Source organism: Danio aesculapii, chromosome 14 (genome assembly GCF_903798145.1).
Source record: "Danio aesculapii chromosome 14, fDanAes4.1, whole genome shotgun sequence".
Classification (NCBI taxonomy): Eukaryota; Metazoa; Chordata; class Actinopteri; order Cypriniformes; family Danionidae; genus Danio; species Danio aesculapii.
Window position 1 is genome coordinate 27,941,197 of NC_079448.1, and position 8,709 is coordinate 27,949,905.

Consider the following 8,709-nt stretch of genomic DNA (forward strand, 5'->3'; position numbering starts at 1 on the left):
AGGAGGGACGTCCCACAGTTAACTCTGTGTATCCAACTCACGTGGAACTTGTCGAACTTTTAAAAGTTCAAACATTTAACTCAGGTATGTGAATATTAAGATTATCCTATTGTGTTTAGCTTGATAGCTTTAGAAATCTACAAATATTTATTTTTTATTTTATTATTCCTATTTTTTTAAACCCTAAAAAGGATATTTTCAGTGAACCTAAAGGGATGGCTCACCCAAATATCTAAATGTCCTCACTATTTACGTTTTATGGCTTTTTTCAAATATATGTTGGGTAAAAAAACAGCCAGAATACTGTGGAGGTCAATAGCTGCTTTCCCCCCGACATTCTTCAGTATTCCTTCTTTTGTGTTCAACAGAAAAAAGAAACTCAAACCAGTTTGGAACAAGTGGGGAGTGGGTAAACGATGACAGGTTTTAATTTTTGTATGAACTATCCCTTTAACTGATTTCAGTTTGAGCAAACTCTGACAAACACAAAAGGCCAGATCCTAATTTGTGTCTGAGCTACAAAAACTCTCCCTTCCAGCGAAGTATTATTGAATTAAGCTTCATGTCAGATCATGTAGGTCAGTGTTGAATAGAAAGACTAATGCAGGGAATGAGCAACAGAGACTGAACTCATTTGGATTTGTCTGCTTAGATGTGCCTTTTATTTTATTTAAACTAAATGACGATAGATTTAGTTCAACTTAAGTCTAAAGGTGACAATTTATAGTTCCATTAGTTAATGTTAGTTAATTTACTAACACAAATAAGTAAGAAACTAGGTAACACTTTATTTTGATGGTCCATTTGAGTTTTAGTAGACCGTCTGCTTATTTTCTGCTGATACTGCTCCTTCAACAGACATTTAACTGACTATAAGAAACTTTGCAAGTACATGTCAACTTACACTAACCCTAACTCTAACCCTGACCCCAACCTTACAGTCTACTTATAATCTAATGAGAATTAGTTGGTATGACGATGCAGTGTAACTTAAATTCAACAAACGGATCATAAAAATAAATTGTGACCATAAACTATATTTATTACAGTATTTTCTCATCTTTAATGTTAGTTAATGTAAATAAAGTTGTTAATTTTTAGTCCTTGTAAAGTCACAGTGCCTTAAATAATTGTGCATTTACTTTTATAAATCTAATAATGCAGTAAATGCCAAATTAGCTAACATTAACTAATTGAAACATATTGTATAGTGTGACCAGTTTAAAATGTGCATTGATAACCCCAAATTAATTAAAAATGAAAATTTAAATTAGTTGACTTATTTTCATAAAATACATACAATTAAAAACAAATGATGTTGAAAAATGCACCAAAATATATAGAAATACAAAAACTACTACTATAAATAATTAAAGATAGAGTCAAACACATAGATGGATAGCACTTTAAATTAAGATTTTTTTGTATTGATTTTTTAATGTTTAAAATTACTTGTTTATTTGTAATAGAAACAAAAGTAAGGAATCATTTTATTAACTTGGTGCTTAGATTTTTAATACAGTCTATGATATTGTGTGTTTTTATGCGTGCTTGTTTAACAACCGGTAAATTACGTAAATTTACTGTAAAATAATAGACGTTAAATTACAGAAATTTACTGTAAAATAACAGATGTTAAATTACAGAAATTTACTGTAAAATAACAGACGTTAAATTACGGAAATTTACTGTAAAATAACAGACGTTAAATTACAGAAATTTATCGGAAATTTAAATTTAAAAGGCACCTAGGTTACTCCTTTTTTCAGATTTAATATGAGTCTTTTGTGTCTCCAGAATGTGTCTGTAAAGTTTCAGCTCAAAACACCCATCAGATTTTTAATCATACCTTTTAGCATCAGGAAGCGGTTTTGTTGTACTGCGCCTTTAAGTCTAGTCCTCCCCGCCCACCGTTTCTACATGCCTTTTTGTGTGCCTTAATCTCCTCCCTCAGCACGCAAATGACAGGATACTGGTTAATCTCCACTGCTGTATGGATATCTGTTATGTTAATGTACAAAATAAACCTGATTTAACATCCACAAATCGGGATTGAAGCATCTTCTTTTATAATTGTTCTGACACGCGGCTGTGGTGATAAAGTTAAACTGAAGTAAATCCCTGTAATTCATTACACACATGCACTGTTTTAAAACTTTTTAATCATGTGAATCTTACTCTTGATCACATTTTATGATGATTGATGATCCTAGCAAACTGAAGAGACCTTTTATTCCTGGTTGCTTGCTCACGTCCTGTCTTGTTGATATGATTATACACATGACCGGGAAATGTAATACGCAGCTGTCAATCAATTTGGTGGGCAGGGGGACCGCACTCCTACATCAAGTTGCGGTCGCTCTGAAAACCGCTCCAATTGGTCCACTGTTTTTATGTTGTTAAATTGAAAAAAAAGGACTGGTGTGTTTATATCACCCCAATATGACAGTCTACACACTATACCTACACATATGTCTGTCCAAACAGCTTGAAAAGTAGATTTTCACCATAGGTGCCCTTTAATGTCCATTATTTTACTGTGAATTTATGTAATTTAACAGTCGTTATTTTACGTTTTTTTCCATCGGCACCCCAGCCCCCGGAAAAAAAAGTTTATTTTTATTTTTATTTACAGTGTACAATAAAAATAAAACATATGTAAACCCATTAATGCTTGCTGCTAGTTGTATAATATATTTATTTTTTATGTGTACAGATGACTGTATTTTCAAAATGATCTCTGTTTACACTGATCCCACTGGTAATAGGGTGGGAAAATAATACGCTTCCATTTTCGACCATGTTGAAATGTATTTTTTGTTAAAGATATTTTATGTATGATATTTCTGTTCGAAAATAAATAAATGAAAACAAACCAAATCCATAAAAATAGCTAAACAGTAACCTATTTAAACAGTGCTCATTTTCGAAAACTTTCACTTTAAACCCTGTTTTAAAAAGTTTGCATTTTCAGACCAGGAAAATTGAAATTATCATTATTTACAACAGTATGAGGATGAAGGTGAGCAAATCTTTAATTTTGCGTGAGCGGTCCCTTTATAATCTAATCTAACCAATATTTATATCGAAACAATTCTATGTAATTGACCTAATCACTAAGTTTGCTAACTTTTTTGTAACTAACCTGCTGTACACTCAACAGTGTTCACTTCATTGATATAGAACTGATTCATTTCTGATCCTCAGAGCATTTATGATCTGATAACGATGCGCAGATAATCTACAGTGGCTGACTGCAAATGTAGCATGTTTTTCAGATGGTCAGCACGTTTTTTTTCTTCCCTTTTTCGAGAGAGAGTGTCAAATTGTTGAATACTTAAAAAAATCCAGTCTGAAATTCCAGAGCTCATCCCACTGTACAGTCTGTAAGTTTTGTGTGTCCAGACAAACAGGCTAAAGCAAATGAGCTCTCTCTTTTCATTTTACAAATGTTTAGCCAGGTCTAAGTAGTTTACTCTGCTATAGATTGCTCATGTCTGTACTTTCTGAGTGTACAGAGCAGTAAGGAGAGAAACATCTGGATGAGACAACGCTGGAAAAAAATAGTTTCTCTGCAACGTGGCATTTTCCATTCTGGCCTCTGCAGACACTGAAAACAGGCCACGGAGGAGTGTAATTATTCTGTGCTCTGCAGACGTGGCGCTGTCTGTGGGATCTAACAGGATCACAGAGGGTCACAGTCTCCAGGGAGTTTATATTAGACTCTCACACATTTCAATTCCTCTTATAAGATAAAAAGAAATTGAACCCACAAAGGTAAACTAATAAAGTTCATGAGTCTTAAAATGTAGTGATACTGTGAAATATAGTAAATATTGCAAAAAACATTGCAAAATAAATAAATGAAGAGTTTAGATGCAAAAAACTCTAAATGTTGTTTGATATTGTCTTCTAAAATGAGTATTTTTCCCTGACTCCTGTGTCTAGACTTAGTAATAACTTTCAATGAGTCCTTATCATTGCCTTTAAAGTAAAATAACTGAACATAAACATAGGCTGAGAAAAATGCTAATTTTAGAAGAACGTTTCAGGTGGCATTTAGAGGTTTTTGCATCTGAACTCTTCAAATAATGTCTATGATATAAAATGATAAAACAGGGATGCCAAAACTTTTTCGCATAAAGAACCAAAAACCAAATATCATTGAGAGCTCTGGGCCGAAGGTAAATATACCAAACTATATTACAATAAAGTTGCCATGTGTAATTTTCAAATTTATGTCCTAATATTTCAAAATAAATATAAAACATTACTTTAAATCTTATTAACTAATGCAGTATAACTTTAAATGATAACTTATTGCAATAAAAAGTCACATTTATAACGCAGTGGAGTTCAATGCTGAATACACTAGTCAAGCAGAATCTGCCTTTGAGTTGCTCACCAAAGATAATCTGATTATTTTACACCATTTAATTGAAACATTTAATTTTCAGTTAACTTTTAACAGTAAAACAAACAAACAAGGGTTACATTAAAGGGCACCTAGGTTACCCCTTTTTTCAGATTTAATATGAGTCTATTGTGTCTCCAGAATGTGTCTGTAAAGTTTCAGCTCAAAACACCCATCAGATTTTTTATTATACCTTTTATAAGTTTCTTTTTTATACCTTTTTCCACCAGGAGGTCGGTTTTGTTGTACTGCGCCTTCAAGGCTAGTCCTCCCCGCCCATCATTTCTACGTGCCTTTCTGCGTGCCTTAATCTCCTCCCTAGGACAACAGACAGACATTAAGGAATCAGATCTCACGTAGCGTTTGTGAGAAATACTACAGTAAGAACTTTACCAATGAGTATTTGATGCATTTGTTGTGGAGTTGCAACGATGAGCCACACACAATGTCGATAAAAAGTTCATGCGCACACACACATACACAGCGCAGACACGCACACACACATACAGACAGGGTGCTCGTTTAGCTTTACACTCTTTTTGCATGCATATGTGACAGGATACATGTTAATATCCACTGCTGTATGAATGTCTGTTATGTTAATGTACAAAATAAAGCTGATTTAACGTCCACATTATGGGATGTGTTGAAAAAAAGTGCATTGAGTGTGTTAACTAGTGACATTAGGAGTTAAGAAATGCAATCCAATTTTTTTTTTCTTGGTGGGGCAGTTAAAGGGTTATTTTACATTTATTTATTGTTGTTTAGCATTTTATTATATACAGATTCTAATATAAATAAAATAGCAAGAATCTGCAACCATGAAATTAATGTTGGCTTATACTGTGTACGTTTTTAAAACAACATTATATATTTTTTCTTTACTCTACACTGAAAAATAAAGGTACTAGAGCTGTCACTGGTGTGGTACCTTGACAAGTACACTTTTAGGTGCTAAAATACACACTTAAGAGACCAATGTTTCAGGTACAAACATGTACCTTGCCAGTGACAGCTTTCATACCTTAACTTCTGAGAGTGTATTTGTTTTAAAACGTGTCAAAATATTGCATCACAAAAGTTGGCCCTTGATATGTTTTGAAAGAAGTGATCTTTGGTCGATTTTTACGGGAAATACCTCTCTTGGGGCTTAACTGAAAATAGCTGGATGCTGAATTACACACCAGACGGTGGGATTTCGACCACCGTTTCCTCAATAAAGTTCCACAAGCTCTTCAAAGATGGCCATCCTTTAAGGAACAAGGTCCCTTTTCATGCTGGTTCCTGTTTAGACTTTATGTAAACTCTAGCCAACAGGACCGGCAAATAATATCAACACTGGCCAGGAATATATCATCACACATTAGCACTATGCATCTACACAAGAGGATGTGAGCATAAATCATTTGCTTTATAGGGCAGGCTCAGGTGGCTTCAAGCTGATAAAGCTGAAATATAATTAAAACGTACAGTTCAACGTGTTATATAATTTATAACATCAGTGAGCACTGTGTTTCCGTGTTACACGTTCTGTTGACTAAAAGTAACTTTGCAGCTAAATATCCTTAGCAGAGTATTTATTTTCATTTTGCATTTTTAATGACAAAATCATCCATTGCAGGTGAGTTTCAATTGAATTAGTTTAATCTTTAATTTGAATAAGCAAGTTAGTTAAAAATGTATTCACAGCACTGAACGTGTTTCCAGATTACCTCGGAAGAACGAACTCAGTTGGAAGGCTGAGAGAACCCAGAAAATCATTATGAGAATGGAGGTCTGCATATTTGTGCCAGTCTGTTAAATAAAATTGCTTAAAACATGTAAATGTTTTACAGAAAGTAGTTAAAGTTTGCATAACCAATGATTTATCTTAGACCCGTCCATACGTAAATATGACGCCTGTTTTTTGACCTGACTTACGTATTAACGGCAGCACCTGTGGATATAACTGATAAATTATGTGTTCCTATTGTCCACTGCCACCAAAGTGACGGAATTCGTCGTGAAGATTGGAGAAAAAATGAAACATGCTAGACTTTCTGTGATGGTGTCGTGACGCGTCGCAGACATGGTATAGGTTGTCGTGTTTCAAACTATGCCACATTACTCGAGAAGAAATGATTGAATGTGTCACGATGCCCGTTTGTCGTTTACGACTCCCCACGACACAAGGAAATTGTGCCAAAATCTTGACAAAACTGTGTGATCTGACCAGGGCTTAAGTTAACATACAGAGATAAAAATTTGAGAAAACTATATGAATGTACAAATGTATTTATATATTTTTTCAGGAATAATGTAAACAATGTGATGTTTTCTGTTTATTTACGGATGTCAATTGCATTATAGGATCTTGATCTCTGTCGACTTTTGATGTTGAAAATTCAACTCTATAGTTTATCAAAGTGACTTTTATTGACATTTAAGTAGTTTGAAATAATATACAGAGAAATTAGTCTGTCAAAAAAAAAAATGTATACTGGCAGTTGTTTATTACAATGTTGTATACCATAGTTACAACACCAACCCAGACAATATATTCCTTTAAACTATTAAAAAGGCTAACAAAAGTAATTATTTCAAATTTTTTAAGGTAACAAGTTGTTGAAAGAAAGACCAAGCTCCCATAATGCAATTCAAAAGCATAAATAAATGGGAAAAATGAAAAAAAAAAAACAACAACAAAAAAAACATGATTTACAAAATAAGGAAAACTGTTAATTTACATATTTTTTTCAGTGTAGTAGAACAGTGTTTAACAAAAAATACCAACTAAAAATAATTTTGTGTAAAACAAACTTATTAAAATGACAGAACAGCAATAATTGTAGCAGAAAGATTTTAGAAAAAATTTAAAAGAAAGATTTTAACGAAACTTTCTGAAGGTTACATCAGTCAGAAATGAGTAGGACGTGTAGAAGGATTTCAGCACATCTGGACACCAGTCTCTCACTGCTCTGCTGTGATCTTCATCAGGTGAAGTTTACACCAGAGCATTTTTGGTTCAAAACACATTTGTTATGGTTACGATTGGTGTCCACATTATTTTGGCATCATCATCCCATGAAAAGGATAATTTAAAAAAGTGCCATAGGCCCATTTTAGTTTGCAAATGTTGATGATCCATTTCTGTACAGATGGATTGAAACTAAAACTTTTGAAAACAAGGCATGACTATTCTCAATCTCTGGCTGGTCCTCTAGATTATTATGTATCATTCCTTGATTCATCAAGCCCTGATCATGTGACCATTACAAGACTGGTACAGTGCAAGTATGGATGCCGGCAAAATATGTGCGTGTAGTGAAAGTGAATGGTTCTGTGTCATGTGTTTTATGTATATGGATTAAGTTTTTTCTCAAACGGAAAAAAGGACAAAAGGAATTCTGCACGAGTAACGTTTTCAGACTAAAACATAATTTTAAAATGAAACACTAGTGTAAATGGCACCTGTGTAATATGGATGGACTTTTTCTGAACTGAAACACAATGAAAACACCAGTGAGGAGTGCTTTCATTCTAAAACACTGTTTGAAAATCAAAAGCGGACTAGTGTAAAAACAGACTCAGATATTTTCAACCAGGTTTAGGTCAGGCTGGCCACTTCATTATTTCAGTGTTTCCAGCTTCGAGGGACTGCTTTTCTTCTATTGTTTTGTGATGGGGGCTTGTTTTTCTGCATGAAAATTGCTGGCTGATTGTTTGGTGAATGCAGGCAAGAATGTCATGTTGCCGAAGGAGCTTAAACATTTGCATTCACTGATCTCATCTTTTTAAGAGTCTTCATTTCTTCTGCAGAAAACATCAATAAACTACACCAGCTCACATCCATGTTTACTGTGCCCAGTTTAATGATAAACATGATGTTTCCCATCAGACCCAAATAAATAAAAACTTTGGACCAGCTCTCTGTCCACACAACATGTTCCTTCAAAGGTTAGTATGGCCCTTTGATTCTTTCTGTTTATGAAAGGTTTGGTTACTTCAAGGCTTACAGTCTACATTCTGACTCTGTGTGTCAAGAAAAGATGCTTGTTGAACTGATTGACCACTGATTTTCTGCATTATTTTCAAAATAACATGTCAAAAATGCAATTGATTTGATGTCAGTTGACTATGCCCAAGCAACATCAAACTGACATCTAATACTGCTGTCAAAAACACATCAAAAATTGATTAGCGTTCTGTTATCTTTGCTTGAGATTTATTTATTTATTTTTTGACAAATTGATTTTGTTTTGACATTAAGGTTGTTGTAGAGACACAAATTCCAGTATAAATTTGGGATTTAGAAT

At 33.7% G+C, this 8,709-nt stretch overlaps 1 long non-coding RNA gene across 1 annotated transcript; it reads left to right on the plus strand.

Annotated features, from left to right (window-relative positions):
• LOC130240343 (uncharacterized) lies at window positions 1-8,286 on the plus strand. Its single transcript, XR_008838763.1, has 3 exons — window positions 1-84; window positions 4,645-4,794; window positions 8,213-8,286. It is a non-coding gene; the product is annotated as an uncharacterized LOC130240343 (long non-coding RNA).
• The last annotated feature ends 423 nt before the right edge of the window (window positions 8,287-8,709 follow it).